The 15,099-nt window shown below is 40.2% G+C and overlaps 1 protein-coding gene across 1 annotated transcript in view; it reads left to right on the forward strand.

Moving 5' to 3' along the window:
• ANOS1 (anosmin 1) overlaps positions 1-15,099 on the forward strand; it is a 258,928-nt gene that overhangs the window by 167,977 nt on the left and 75,852 nt on the right. The gene's annotated exons all lie outside the window — the stretch shown is intronic.

Raw genomic sequence — 15,099 nt, forward strand, 5'->3', positions numbered from 1 at the left:
TCTTCTCCGCATCTTCTCAGCGCTGCACCCGCTCCATCCCGGCGCTTCCTGTGTCACTCCGTGACCAGGAAGTTCAAATAGAGCGCCCTCTATTTGAACTTCCTGGGTCACTGCAGTGACCCAGGAAGCGCCGGGATGGAGCGGGTGCAGCGCTGAGAAGATGCGGAGAAGACGCCCGGGAGCCCGCATCAGGTAATGTATTTTTCATCGGATCGGCCGCCGCTAGCGACGCGCACTTCGAGGGTAATTTCCCGCACGGCGCGATCGACGGACCGATCCGATTTCGGGAGGAAATCGGATCGTCGGCGGCGTTTACCACAAACGATTGGCAGCAGATTCGATCCCAGGATCGAATCTGCTGTCGAAACGGCCGGGAATCGGGCCAGTGTATGGCCACCTTAACACTTTTAGCCACAGCCCCTCAACAAGCATGCAGATCAGCTTCTCTGACTGGAGTCAGACTGGATTAGCTGCATGCTTGTTTCAGGTGTGTGATTCAGCCACTATTGAAGCCAAAGAGATCAGCAGGACTGCCAGCCATCTGGTATTGTTTAAAAGGAAACATCCATTTTATGTCAAATTGTATTGACTAAATTATCTCTCAACTATATGACGTATGGTATGTTTCTGCATATGTTATACTTTTATTATACTGTATACTTAAATTGAATAAAAATGCAAGATTTTTTTTTTTAAAAGGAAACATCCATATTCCTCTCAGTTAGGGTTCCCTTTAAGCCATTGCTGAGATGGTTTGCAGTGAAAATGAGGCCAATGGTTCAGTTGGTATCTCTGGCGGATGTCACCAAGCAACAACTTGTCATGGGATTGGTTACTTGAAGTGAATACAGGTTCACTTCACATTTCTTTACTTTGTCTTCTAATACTGAGCAGGCTGAATGTTATTCATTCCTTTTAGTAGAACTGTTAAGAGCAGCGTTTAAAATAACCAGACATTCTTTAGAAGTTTCTTTAGAAGTTAACAGTCTTTATATACTAGTGTATTTGTGTTATTATAAACTAAGATGTGAAGAACGTGAAGATGTTTGGGAATGAGAATCTGCTGCGTCATATTCTGAACCTTGTACTATGTCATTATAATCCCTTTGCATCAACCTGGGATTTTTTAGAACATTTCAGTTAGGACTTTGTGCAGACCTGCATCAAGTTAAATTTCATGAACAGGCTATTGGTAGCAACAAGAGCTATCTGTATGGATCATAATAAATATCATAAATTATCTTGGTTTTATTAATGGTGCATCTGCTAGCCGAGTGGCAGTCACTTATCAATGGCTGCTGTATACATGCCGGATTGTTGGCTGAGGCGAACATTATCGACTGCCTCTGACAACTTTAATCATGCAAGTGTACGGGCCTTCAGGCTTATTCTACAGGCAAGGTAAACTAAAAGGTTGACATTCAGTAAAATAGCAGTGTGATGCAGTGTAAAATAGCAGTATTAGATTATTATGTAAAATGGCTGCCACTACCTCCTGGGGCTGGGGCAAAAGGGTAATGGTGGTGGTGGTGGGAGGCAATTGTGATTTTCACAAAGATGACATTTTATGCCAAAGCATGGTAAGTAAACTATAGTTAGGAAAACAGTAAGTACATACCCTTGAGCATTTTCTGTAATAAGAAGCAATCCGCCCAACAGATCAACTCAACTGAGCGAGGGCTGATTGCTTTGTGCCCTCTGCTCGCCATGTGACGCCATGTGAACTCACCTTTTCCATTGGCCTCCCTGCATAACAACAGAATGCTTCATTAGCCGTAAAGCTGACTCCCCATCTGTACTGTATCATCCCAATTATGTCACCCAAGGGATCGGGTCCTGCAATAGTCATCCCATATGTATTTATTTTTACACCCTGTAATCAGTGATAGAACAATCTCTAATTAATGTGGAGTGCTCAGTGCAGTATACCGATAAGGCTCCCAGGACAAAAACAAAGTGAACCCATTATGCCTGGTGCACACCATGCAATTTCCCGTCAGGTAGATGGGTCGATAGTTAATTTCTGACAGATCCAATCGTTTTTCCGATCACGTCTATGCAAATTGATCAGAAAAACCATCGGAAATCAGATCGGACCTGTCAGAAATGATCTATTCAACCCATCTGTCTGACGGGATATTGCATGGTGTGTACCAGGCTTTACACCTTTTTAGCTCCTTGTTTAAAAGGTTTTCTTATAACTCATAATAGTGTACATGAAATATGGGAAAATCAGGTGCAGGGAAACGGTTGATAGAAGAGTATCGGTATATTTACCATACGTATTCTACTATTTTAAGTGTTCATTTTCCGTAGTAAATAATTTTCCAAAGTAAATAATTGGTACATTTTACAGATATTTTTACTATAGCTAGACGTAATTCTCAGGCAGCGGAAGTCTGGCTGACCGGGTGGGGGGGGGGGGGGGGGGAGTTTAGGCGTGATCAGGGCAGGGTTCCCCCATCCCCGCTCCCCCCTCCAGATATTACAGGCAGTGGGCGAGGAATAAATTACTCACCTTTTCCTTTCGCATTCCAGGCATGACGTTGAAGTGCTGCGTGCGTGCGAGCCTCAGGTCTCCTCCTACTTCAGTTGCTGCTCACTGCATACTACATACTGCACGGAGTGGGCGACATTGAAGAAGGACCAGACCTGTGGCTCGCACGCATGCATGCAGTGTTTCAACATCATGCCAGGAACTTGGAAGGAAGAGGTGAGTAACTCATTCCCCGCCCGCTGCCATGCTTACTCTGCCTGTAATATCTGGAGGGGAGAGTGGGGAAGGGGGAGCCCCAGGTGAGGGAGGGGGTTCTAGCCCCCTTCCCACTGCTGTGTGCCCTCTCCTCCTTCCTGGCTACATATATTGGGGCAACTATATTATCTATACTTGGGGCAACTATACTACCTATACTGGGGGCAACTATACTAGCTACCTATACTGGGGGCAACTGTACTAGCTACTGATACTGGTGCAACAATACTACCTATACTGGGGGGGGCAACAGTAATACCTTTACTGGGGAAACTATACTAGATTCCTATACTGGAGCAACTATACTACCTATTCTGGGGCAACTATAATACCCCAAAATTTTCACCCTCAGTATAACTAGGTAGGTAGCCAGATATAGGTGGTTGGCTACCTACCTATACCAAGGGTGAAATTTTTTGGGTGCTGTGCGATCATTCCAAAGGAGGAGGGGTGCATTCTCACAAGTTTGCCTCAGGCAGCAAAAAGTCTAGAACCCACCCTGCTCACACACACACACAAAACTAGTTCTTGACCTCTAACCCTTAACCCTCACCCTATGCACAAACCCCGGTCCTGACACCTAACACATCGAAAAAAGTACAAAACCCCTGCAATAAATGCCTGAACCACACAGAAAAAAAAAACAGTACAAATTGCTAAAAAACTGCCCGAATTTCCCCTTTGGCGCCGGCTTGCTGATAATTTCTGTACAAATCAATGGTGGGGCCTGATTTGTCCAGGAGCCACTTTGCCTGATTCCCTCATAATATATAAAGTGGTTTATCTACTGGAGGAGGAAGTGTATTTCTGCCTCAAGGAATTCTGCATTACATGTAAAAGGATAAAGCCATACAGTTATCTCTTGTTTTTCTAGTTAATTGTTCAGATTATTATAATACACATTTTAACAGCTTCATCCACAGTGGACAACCCCTAATAACTCATCATAACACAATGTAAATCATTTCTTCAGGAAGCATTTAGCCTTAGTCAGTTCAAGTAAAAGGCAGGTCAAATGCTACCATATATCAAGCACTTTCTGCTCATTATCGGCTCTCAGAGGCACAAGTTAACAATTTAACATGAATACAACAAAGGAATCAATATATTACTTGGACAACGCTCACTTATCAAGTTAATGCACACACTAAAGTAGTTGACATTGCAGTAGATAGTAAAAAAAAAACAAATGCTTCAAACCATTCTCAGGCCAGACACTGTTATGAAATAAATACTTAAGACATCATTTGCTTAAAATCAATCACTTGTTAGAGTCTCAATACAAAACCACCTATGAATTATGTGCGTGGCTGTTATATATATGGAATGTAGATGTAATGGTGCCATATATAGCCTGACCCGACCGTAGTTATTTCATTGGATTAATTGAAAACTTCCCAGACTATCGAGATTTGGCAGATCACCCAGAAAGCAGTGAAATATTAAAGCAGCAATACAAATATTTTATAAGAAAATCAGGGTCTCAAATAACTGGCCAATTATTTTACATAAAACATATTTAGGAGTTCACCAGATTCACCACAGTGCAAATGCTGCACAAATCCATGGTCTTATCCCATTCATTTGTATGGCAGCCTTGTTGTGTCCCAATCTGTGCGAATTTCTAGAGGTGAAATGTTCAGCCAAATCCATTCTGCATGCATTTGTTTGCATTTTTTCTGAGCGTATTAAACATGACAGTCTATGGGCTCATTCACATCTAATGCATTTCCATATTTGTAAGGAAGAACACTGCTTCAGACAAGCATTATTAGAAGTATTTAGTATTTACACAGAGCTGCCATTTTTCACCGCGGTTTCACAGAATATATATATATATATATATATATATATATATATATATATATATATATATATATATATATATATATATATATATATATATATACATACATACACACACAGTGGGGTGCAAAAGTTTGGGCAGCCTTGTTAATCGTCATGATTTTCCTGTACAAATCGTTGGTTGTTACGATAAAAAATGTCAGTGAAATATATCATAATGGAGACACAAACAGTGATATTTGAGAAGTGAAATGAAGTTTATTGGATTTACAGAAAGTGCGCAATAATTGTTTAAATAAAATTAGGCAGGTGCATAAATGTGGGCACTGTTGTCATTTTATTGATTCAAAAACCTTTAGAACTAGTTATTGGAACTCAAATTGTCCTGGTAAGCTCAGTGACCCCTGACCTACAGGAACAGGTGAATCCAATTATGAGAAAGAGTATTTAAGGGGGTCAATTGTAAGTTTCCATCCTCTTTTAATTTCCTCTGAAGAGTAGCAACATGGGGGTCTCAAAACAACTCTAAAATTACCTGAAGACAAAGATTGTTCACCATCATGGTTTAGGGGAAGGATACAGAAAGCTGTCTCAGAGCTTTCAGCTGTCTGTTTCCACAGTTAGGAACATATTGAGGAAATGGAAGACCACAGGCTCAGTTCAAGTTAAGGCTCAAAGTGGCAGGCCAAGAAAAATCTCAGATAGACAGAAGTGACGAATGGTGAGAACAGTCAGAGTCAACCCACAGACCAGCACCAAAGACCTACGATGAAGTCACTGTGCATCATTCAACCATTTGGCCCACTTTAAACAAGGAGATGCTGTATGTGAGAGTGATGCAGAGGAAGCCTTTTCTCTGCCCACAGAACAAACAGAGCTGCTTGAAGTATGCTAAAGCACATGTGGACAAGACAGCTTCATTTTGGAATAAGGTGCTGTGGACTGATAAAACTAAAATTGAGTTATTTGGGCATAACAAGGGGTGTTATGCATGGAGGAAAAAGAAACACAGCACTCTATGAAAAACACCTGCTTCTTACAGTAAAATATGGTGGTAGTTCCTTCATGCTGTGGGGCTGTGTGGCCAGTGCAGGGACTGAGAATTTTGTCAAAATTGAGGGACTCATGGATTCCACTCAGTATCAGCAGATTCTGGAGACCAATGTCCAGGAATAAGTGACAAAGCTGAAGCTGCGCTGGGGCTGGATCTTTCAACAAGACAACAATGCTAGACACTGCTCAAAATCCACTAAGACATTCATGCAGAGGAACAAGTACAACATTCTGGAATGGCCATCTCAGTTCCCAGACCTGAATATAATTGAAAATCTGTGGTGTAAGTTAAAGAGAGCAGTCCATGCTTGAAAGCCATCAAACCTGAATGAACTAGAGATGTTTTGTAAAGAGGAACGGTCCAAAATACCTTCAACCAGAATCCGGACTCTCATTGGAGCCTACAGGAAGCGTTTAGAGGCTACAATTTCTGTAAAAGAAGGATCTACTAAATATTGATTTCATTTCTTTTTGTGGTGCCCAAATTTATGCACCTGCCTAATTTTGTTTAAACAATTATTGCACACTTTCTGTAAATCCAGTAAACTTCATTTCACTTCTCAATTATCACTGTGTGTGTCTCCTATATGATATATTTAACTAACATTTTTTATCGTAACAACCAACGATTTATACAGGAAAATCATGACGATTAATAAGGTTGCCCAAACTTTCGCCCCCCTTGGTATATGTATATATATATATAGTGGTGTGAAAAACTATTTGCCCCCTTCCTGATTTCTTATTCTTTTGCATGTTTGTCACACTTACATGTTTCTGCTCATCAAAAACCGTTAACTATTAGTCAAAGATAACATACTTGAACACAAAATGCAGTTTTAAATGACGGTTTTTATTATTTAGTGAGAAAAAAAAACTCCAAATCTACATGGCCCTGTGTGAAAAAGTGATTGCCCCCCTTGTTAAAAATAACTTAACTGTGGTTTATCACACCTGAGTTCAATTTCTGTATTCACCCCCAGGCCTGATTACGGCCACACCTGTTTCAATCAAGAAATCACTTAAATAGGAGCTATCTGACATAGAGAAGTAGACCAAAAGCACCTCAAAAGCTAGACATCATGCCAAGATCCAAAGAAATTCAGGAACAAATGAGAACAAAAGTAATTGAGATTTATCAATCTGGTAAAGGTTATAAAGCCATTTCTAAAGCTTTGGGACTCCAGCGAACCACAGTGAGAGCCATTATCCACAAATGGCAAAAACATGGAACAGAGATGAACATTCCCAGGAGTAGCCGGCCGACCAAAATTACCCCAAGAGCGCAGAGAAAACTCATCCGAGAGGCCACAAAAGACCCCAGGACAACATCTAAAGAACTGCAGGCCTCACTTGCCTCAATTAAGGTCAGTGTTCACGACTCCACCATAAGAAAGAGACTGGGCAAAAATGGCCTGCATGGCAGATATCCAAACCACTTTTAAGCAAAAAGAACATTAAGGCTCGTCTCAATTTTGCTAAAAAACATCTCAATGATTGCCAAAACTTTGGGGAAAATACCTTGTGGACCGACGAGACAAAAGTTGAACTTTTTGGAAGGTGCGTGTCCGGTTACATCTGGCGCAGAAGTAACACAGCATTTCAGCAAAAGAACATCATACCAACAGTAAAATATGGTGGTGGTAGTGTGATAGTCTGGGGTTGTTTTGCTGCTTCAGGACCTGGAAGGCTTGCTATGATAGATGGAACCATGAATTCTACTGTCTACCAAAAAATCCAGAAGGATAATGTCCGGTCATCTGTTCGTCAACTCAAGCTGAACCGATCTTGGGTCCTGCGCAGGACAATGACCCAAAACACACCAGCAAATCCACCTCTGAATGGCTGAAGAAAAACAAAATGAAGACTTTGGAGTCAAAGTCCTAACCTGAATCCTATTGAGATGTTGTGGCATGACCTTAAATAGGCAGTTCATGCTAGAAAACCCTCAAATAAAGCTGAATTACAACAATTCTGCAAAGATGAGTGGGCCAAAATTCCTCCAGAGCGCTGTAAAAGACTTGTTGCAAGTTATCGCAAACGCTTGATTGCAGTTATTGCTGCTAAGGGTGGCCCAAATAGTTATTAGGTTCAGGGGGCAATTTCTTTTTCATACAGGGCCATGTAGGTTTTTGGTTTTTTTCTCACTAAATAATAAAAACCATCATATAAAACTGCATTTTGTGTCCGATTATGTTATCTTAGACTAATAGTTAACGGTTTTTGATGAGCAGAAACATTTAAGTGTGACAAACATGCAAAAGAATAAGAAATCAGGAAGGGGGCAAATAGTTTTTCACACCACTGTATATGTGTGTATATATATATATATATATATATATATATATATATATATATATATGTATATATATATATATATGTATATACATATATATATATGTATATGTATATATATATATATGTATATATATATATGTATATATATATATATGTATATATATATATATATATGTATATATATATATATATATATATATATATATATATGTATACAGTCTTGTCACTAACTGAAGCTTAGTGGTAAATTGGTCACGGATCAAACCTGAAAACATGGGCACCACCATTGGCCACTGTACAAACTGCAGCTAGTGCAGTGCAGTGGAAATTTTAGCATGGGATAATTAAAAGCTATGGCGGGTGCTGGACTTTCACTTTACTATTGTGGAACTCTGGCTCTGAAATTTAGTTGTGGTAGCCGGTGCCACATAATTTGTGCACTGAGTTAAGTGCAGCTATGGCGGGTGCCAGAGTTCCACTATACTGTAGAGGAACTCGGGGTTATAGCGCCAAAGGTGAGTGTTAGGAGTAGGTGGGGAGTAGTAAGTGTTAGGTGTAGGTGGGGAGGGGTTAGTGTTAGGTGTAGGTGGGACAGTTTAGTGTTAGGCATAGGTAAGGGAGGGTTCATGTGAGAGTTAGATTAGGGCTAAGTCATTGCAGAATATCGGTAGATTTACAAAGTTCTACTTACAGTACAAGTATATAGTAATAATTTGGTAAATGTACAGATATTCTAATAACTGTTAAATCTAAGTCATTTTCAACTAACCATTTTTTTAAATGTACGCCTCAGAGGGGCTCACAATCTAATCCCTACCATAGTCCTATGTCCATCGTAGTCTAGGGCCAAAGTTTTAATATGTATGCATGTTATGTTCCAGAAAATATGTGTGAAAATGCATTTGTGGAAGTGACTTTTTTAAATGTTTAGATAACTTAAATATGGACACACAGCATTTAAAAAAAAATACAAATGACTTCATTTTGTTTTGGGAGCCTTTTCTTGAAACATTGCGAGAGGAAAAAGTCAGTGTAAAATGCATGTTACAGTCTGCTAAGCAACATCCATCTCGCATTGGCTGAATAGCCAGCCCTGGAAAAACTGAAGCCCATTTCTTCTTCAGGCATAAATCCCATGTTGAGAGTGATTTCATGGTTATGTTGCTGAGTGCTAGTAAAATCCAAACAGACACCCACTGCCTTCAATAAAAATCCTTCTCTTTCCCTCTTGGGACTAATGATTTTCTAATGTCAAGCAGCTGGCCTGTGTGTGTCATTCCCCGAACACTGAGGAATCCTAAGGATATGTCTTTAATGTTTTTTAAGTGCTGGAGAGCTTGTCTTTTGCACCACTCCAAGCCTTCAAGGTTGCAGGTCAGAATGATAACCGATAACATTAAGTGAACTGTTTTTAAAAGTACTCAGACCATCAGATTTACAGCAGCTATCCCATTTCATTTCATTGCAACAGACTTTTAATGCTACACTGAATAAAATTGTGCATAAGTCCTCACACGCAGGTGGGATAAACCTGTAGCATATGTACAGACCATTTAGAGGAGTATAGAGTCTTCTTTCGTCTCCCAAGTCACAGGACACCAGTCGCTCATTAGAACAGCACATGTAGTTAAACAGTATGTCTGTACAGCACTTGTTCCCATAATTATCCCCTAACACTCAATTAACAATCATTAAAAGACCACAATTGCTAACAATTTTGTGTACATATATTTAGAAGAAGTACATTTCTCCCAGAGTAAAATGCACTTCAGATTGTTGATCTGACAGGTTTTGGAATAGTCCATCTCCTAATGATCAGTATCTACTTTATTATTTTCAAAAACATTCCCTAGAAAGAATCTATACAAAGATGTCCGCAAGTCTGCCTGCAGCTTGCACACTATTTTGGCAGTAGGGCTGAGCAACTGCCATGCAAACTGATATGAAAATAAAGAAAAGCCTGAGAATCCCCTATGGCTGAATATCCACTGAGGTGCTACATCCGTTCCTGAAACTGACCCATGCTGATGCCAATTCATATCTGAATCGCTATAGCCAGCTATGGGGATTTGGATGCTTTCTGCCAAAAACCACACCACGCATCATTTTTGTCCCCAGACACAGACTTTTGATTTTAATAAGTTGCATTTCTGCATCCAAAATTGCCTGTGGAAAGTGGCCGTAGTTCGAGTCTAGAGAAAACGGGCTCTATGAGGAGAAAGACTCATCTAAAACCTGTCAGGATCATTCAGATGAAAGGAAAAGATCTTATTTAGTCGATCCACTGTACTAAAAAAATCCAACTTGCGAGCATAAAGTCTGCTGGATAGCGTACTGGTATGACTGTTGCCTTTGATGTGGGATTTGAGCCTTTGACCAGGGTTTGAATCCCAGCTCAGGCCAGTATGTAAAACAGTAAGGCATTTTTGGGGAAGGCTCTCTGATGATCCTGGTCGCTTGTTGCTGCAGCTCTGGTGCTTTGAGTCTGCCAGGAAAAAAGTGCAATATGAAAGTTCTGTGTCTTGTCTTGTCATATCTACTTCAGTTACAATTGAATCTATGAAATAATCTGGTATGCCAAGCTTAGATTTCTTTAAGGAAACAATTATTAATGTGATTGTTCAGGATCAGTTGAGCCCATCAGCTTCAGTTTTCATACAATATGATCTGAATAATCTGATCGAAAATACGTTTGTTCACTAAAAATTGTACTGTTAATGGGCACATTAAGGCCCCGTTTACACGTAATCAGTTGGTACGCATTTTTGTTTTTTCTCCATAGCAGTACATTGGGAAAAAAGATTTCATTTTAAACGCGTTAATTAAGTGTGAACTGTGCCATAGGAAACTATGGGCATTACTTTGAAAATCAGTTGTCCTTTCAGTTATAACTGAGAGCAAATGTAAATGAAGCCTAAGCGACAGGAAGATAGGAGAAAAATAATTTATAGGGCATTTTACCCTGAGGGAAAAGTACTTTTTAGAAGTATGTGTACACATGTATTTTCCTTTTTTAAATTTTCCTGATAGTGTTTTTTTTTTGAGGACGAAAGAAATTGATATGTTCAGTGCTACAATAGAGCACCTTTGGCTGACGCAAATTTACTATGGTGATAGGTGGATTCTCTCTTCTAGAGGTGCTATCTATGTCTTATTTACTAATGTTGCAGTGCACTTGGAACAGAGATCCAGCCCAACCTACAGTATTTCGGTTTTGCATGTTCTAGTGAACCTTCACTTTATCCCTCTGCAAGCAGTAGTATACAAGTAAGCAGAGTACAGCAAGATTGCCAGTATACGGCACAGGCGGGGAATGCATGATGCCAGATAAGTGTGCTTGCAGGTTGCTTGAGCAACTAGACAAAAATAACCCTAACCTCCCCTGTGCTGCAGAAGCAACTTACTGATCCCCTGGGCGCCATCTTTATACTTCCTGTAGCTGCCAGCGGCTTTCCGGCATCCTCTGTGCATGGGTCCCAGCATCTCATGAGATCTTATGCGAGCCACATGACATGCCAGGACCAGTACATGGACGCAGGAAGGCCCCCAGGAGCTGCAGGAAGTATAGAAGACGGCACCCGGAGGGTCGGTAAGTAATTTCTGCTGTAGAGAACTCTGCAAATTAGAAAAGTACTGCCCCCCTTATTTCCCTCAGGCATGCTGGTTAGTTGAGACTTAGTTTTTTGTTGTGCTGTGTTTCACCATAATGCTAAATGTGCATGACAAGTTGGTTCATGATTCAGTTTGATAGTTAGTTGTCTTTCACTACCAGGAAGTACAGGCAGTACAGGACTGTATTAGTGAATGAGAGATTGTTTGATTATACTGATGTCCAGAACAGGAAACAAAATAGAGGCATAGCAATAGGTAATGCAAGGTTTGCAACCACACCGAGGCCCTTGAACCAGAGATACCAACCAGAAATATGTGCTATGAATAGCGGTAATCATTAACAAAGTATTCTCCATCTCCTGCTTACACCTCTCTGGCACTGCTGCAAGTCTTGGTGCTCGATATCAATTCTTACAGAGTGCCTGAGAGAGCACAATCTAAAACTCACACTGGTGCCCATGCGTATAGCACCTCATTGCTGTTAGTTGCATTTTAATTAGTTCAGCTCTGCCTTAAAATCTTAATGTGGGATAAAACTTTACATTAACTGAGAAAAAAAAATCACCCAGTAAAAAGTTACTTATGTAGTTTACCTATCCTGATGGTTTCCATCTTTCACATCATGCATCTTTCACACATCAATTAGCACAGATGGCTGTGTGATTGGAACGCAACACGTACAATTGCACGCTACCTGCGCTGCTATGCGCCGCACTGCTGATCCCAATCACTGCAGTGAATGGGTTAGCGCTGCGATTATCAAAAAATGCATGCAGCAGGGCGATTGCACATCACATTGCTGTGCAGCGCATATGATGGTAACGTTAGAAGGGCTGTCTATGCCGTTGTTGCGTGTCGCACACTATACACGCTGCCGAAATGCGCGCGGCAGCATGCATAGTCTGAATGAGGCCTTAATGTTTCTCTGTGATGCCAAAAGTGATATCACTTCTTCCCTTTATTTTTTTTCTCAACTTATTAATTTTGTGTTAGTTCATTTTCAGTGTTAACTTTGCCTCCCTACTGCCACTGCTTACTGTCCCTCCAACAGCAAACATCACCTAGACATCAGGCTTACATCACTGTGTAAACTCTGCAAAGGAAGCGGGGAAGGGGATTCAATTACCTTCTGATCATAGTCCTTATCGAATGTAAAATTATTATTATTATTATTTATATAGTACCGACATCTTCCGCAGTGCTGTATGGAGTATATATAGGATTGCCACTAACTGTCCCTCAGAGGAGCTCACAATCTATTCCCTACCATAGCCTTATGTCTATGTATGTATCGTAGTCTAGGGCCAATTTTGGGGAAGCCAATTAACTTATCTGTATATTTTTGGGATGTGGGAGGAAACCTGAGTGCCCGGAGAAAACCCAAGCAGACACAGGGAGACCATACAAACTCCTTGCAGATGTTGACCTGGATGGGAATTGAACCAGGGACCCAGTGCTGCTAGGTGGGAGCGCTAACCACTACGCCACCATGCTGTCCACAAGTAACATAGGAAGCTTTCTGTTATTTGCATGCTGAGATAAGCTTGTTATTGTAGTTGTGTTTAAAAAAAACATTAAGAGACATATAGGGACCTAATTTTCAAAAAAAAAAGATTTGCATTTATTTTTTTTACTATTTTTGGCAATTTTTGAGGGGGAGGTAACAAAACCCCCTTTACATGTACTAGGCAATGACAATTGTGCAGCGTAGTTACATAAAGGGCCTAGTCCAATTCACTTTTTCTCCTAGGAGATAGTTTTTCATCTTCTATTTCAAATAACTTTTTAGCACTTTGCAACTAAAAATGTACCAAAAAGTACTGTAGGTGAAAAAGTACTATCAACAGTATTCTGAGTATTTTCTAGCTTGCTGGTGGGTTAAATTGCATTTTATGGAAAATTTTACTTTTTCTCCAACTTTTCTGCTAGGTGATAATGGTAGATCAGGCCCAAAATGTTTATAAATGATGGTGTATCACAACATCTTACGGTTCTTGCTGTAATGCAGCACTGTGATTAGATAGGTAGATAGATAGATAGATAGATAGATAGATAGATAGATAGATAGATAGATAGATAGATAGATAGATAGATAGATAGATAGACTTAAGGTGCGTACACAAGCACTACTGTAAGGAACGACGGGTCCGTCAGACCCTCCCGTTGAACGGGCATTCTGTCGACAGTAGAGCGTGTGTACAGTCTGTCGGCAGCGCTGTAGGATCCGCTGAGCCGATCGTTCAGAAACAGCCCTATAGTCTGCAGGCAGACTGTACACACGCTCTACTGTCGGCAGAGTGCCTGCCCAGCGGGAGGGTCTGACGGACCCGTCGTTCCTTACAGTAGTGTTTGTGTACGCACCTTAACCTTTGACCTTAATAAAGTTATTTAGTGGGATAAAGTGACTTACAACAATTCTTCTAATCAGTTCAGTGTGAAACGAAAGACAGATATGGGAATAATTGCCACAATGACATAATATTGGCTGGTTTATAATGAGCTTACACTATCGTCAGAAATTTGTTGTCATGTGGTAAAAATAGAATGCTCAGTTTAACACATTCTATTCATACCTTAGACAGAATAATTGCCTTTTCTTGTCATCTAATTTTACTGTGAATCTTTCTTCTTTTTTTAACATCTGTTATACAATGAATAAGAACTACCTTTCGGTTCAGTGTGATAATGGAAGATTACCTGCAACAAAGACGGGGGATTCTCGGTATTATGATGATTATTTGACTAATGCAGTGAGCGTGGAAATGCATTAAATAGCTAATTTAGTACTGCAAAAACATCCAGGTGCACACAGAAGTTAAAAGAATGTCTGACCTCATTTTGTTAAAGGCTTTCAAGTTCTGTCGCCTTTTGTTCTCAAACTTTGAGTGACGCTCCACTTGACCTGCTATTTTTGTACAAAGTGAGGCTCATGTGAAATACATTTCTGTGGCTATATTGTGACATATATCAAATTGAGCAGAGATATATTTCCATGAATGGATGCAATCACCACTGAAAAGACAGCTTAACTTGCGCATAAAAAGCACAACTGCAGACTAAAATAACTTAAGTCACACCTAGTGAAGAATAAAGCAGTAGGTGATAGGTAAATAAGATGAGCATACAGGATTCACGGAGCAGATATAATTGTTGATAAATGTACATTTAGGACTTTATTTATAAAGTTCATATAGCAATGATGACAGTATTGCCTTATAGCTACAGTAGGTCAACTAGTCATTGCATGGACCAAAAGTAAAAATAATTATTTTGGCACATGCTTTCAAATCCAGGTACAAACATCATTATTTTTAAAAGTCACCATCGGAGTACTTCCAGATCTGCTGTGGGTGTTTGTTGACCACAGGTGTGGCTGAAAACTGGCATTGGCAGGTATATTTTATAAACTAGGAAGTAACAAATGCAAATACAACTAAATGCAAAGGGTATGTATTGGAGATGCAATTCGCTTCACCTCTCAAACTAAGTGATGTAACTATAGTGACCACTTATACTACTCCCCCTTTTGCAGAGTAGTGCTCTGGAGTAGTTTCATATGTACCTGCTCTAGTGCTGCT

The sequence above is a fragment of the Hyperolius riggenbachi genome, chromosome 2, assembly GCF_040937935.1.
Source record: "Hyperolius riggenbachi isolate aHypRig1 chromosome 2, aHypRig1.pri, whole genome shotgun sequence".
In the NCBI taxonomy this organism is placed as follows: domain Eukaryota; kingdom Metazoa; phylum Chordata; class Amphibia; order Anura; family Hyperoliidae; genus Hyperolius; species Hyperolius riggenbachi.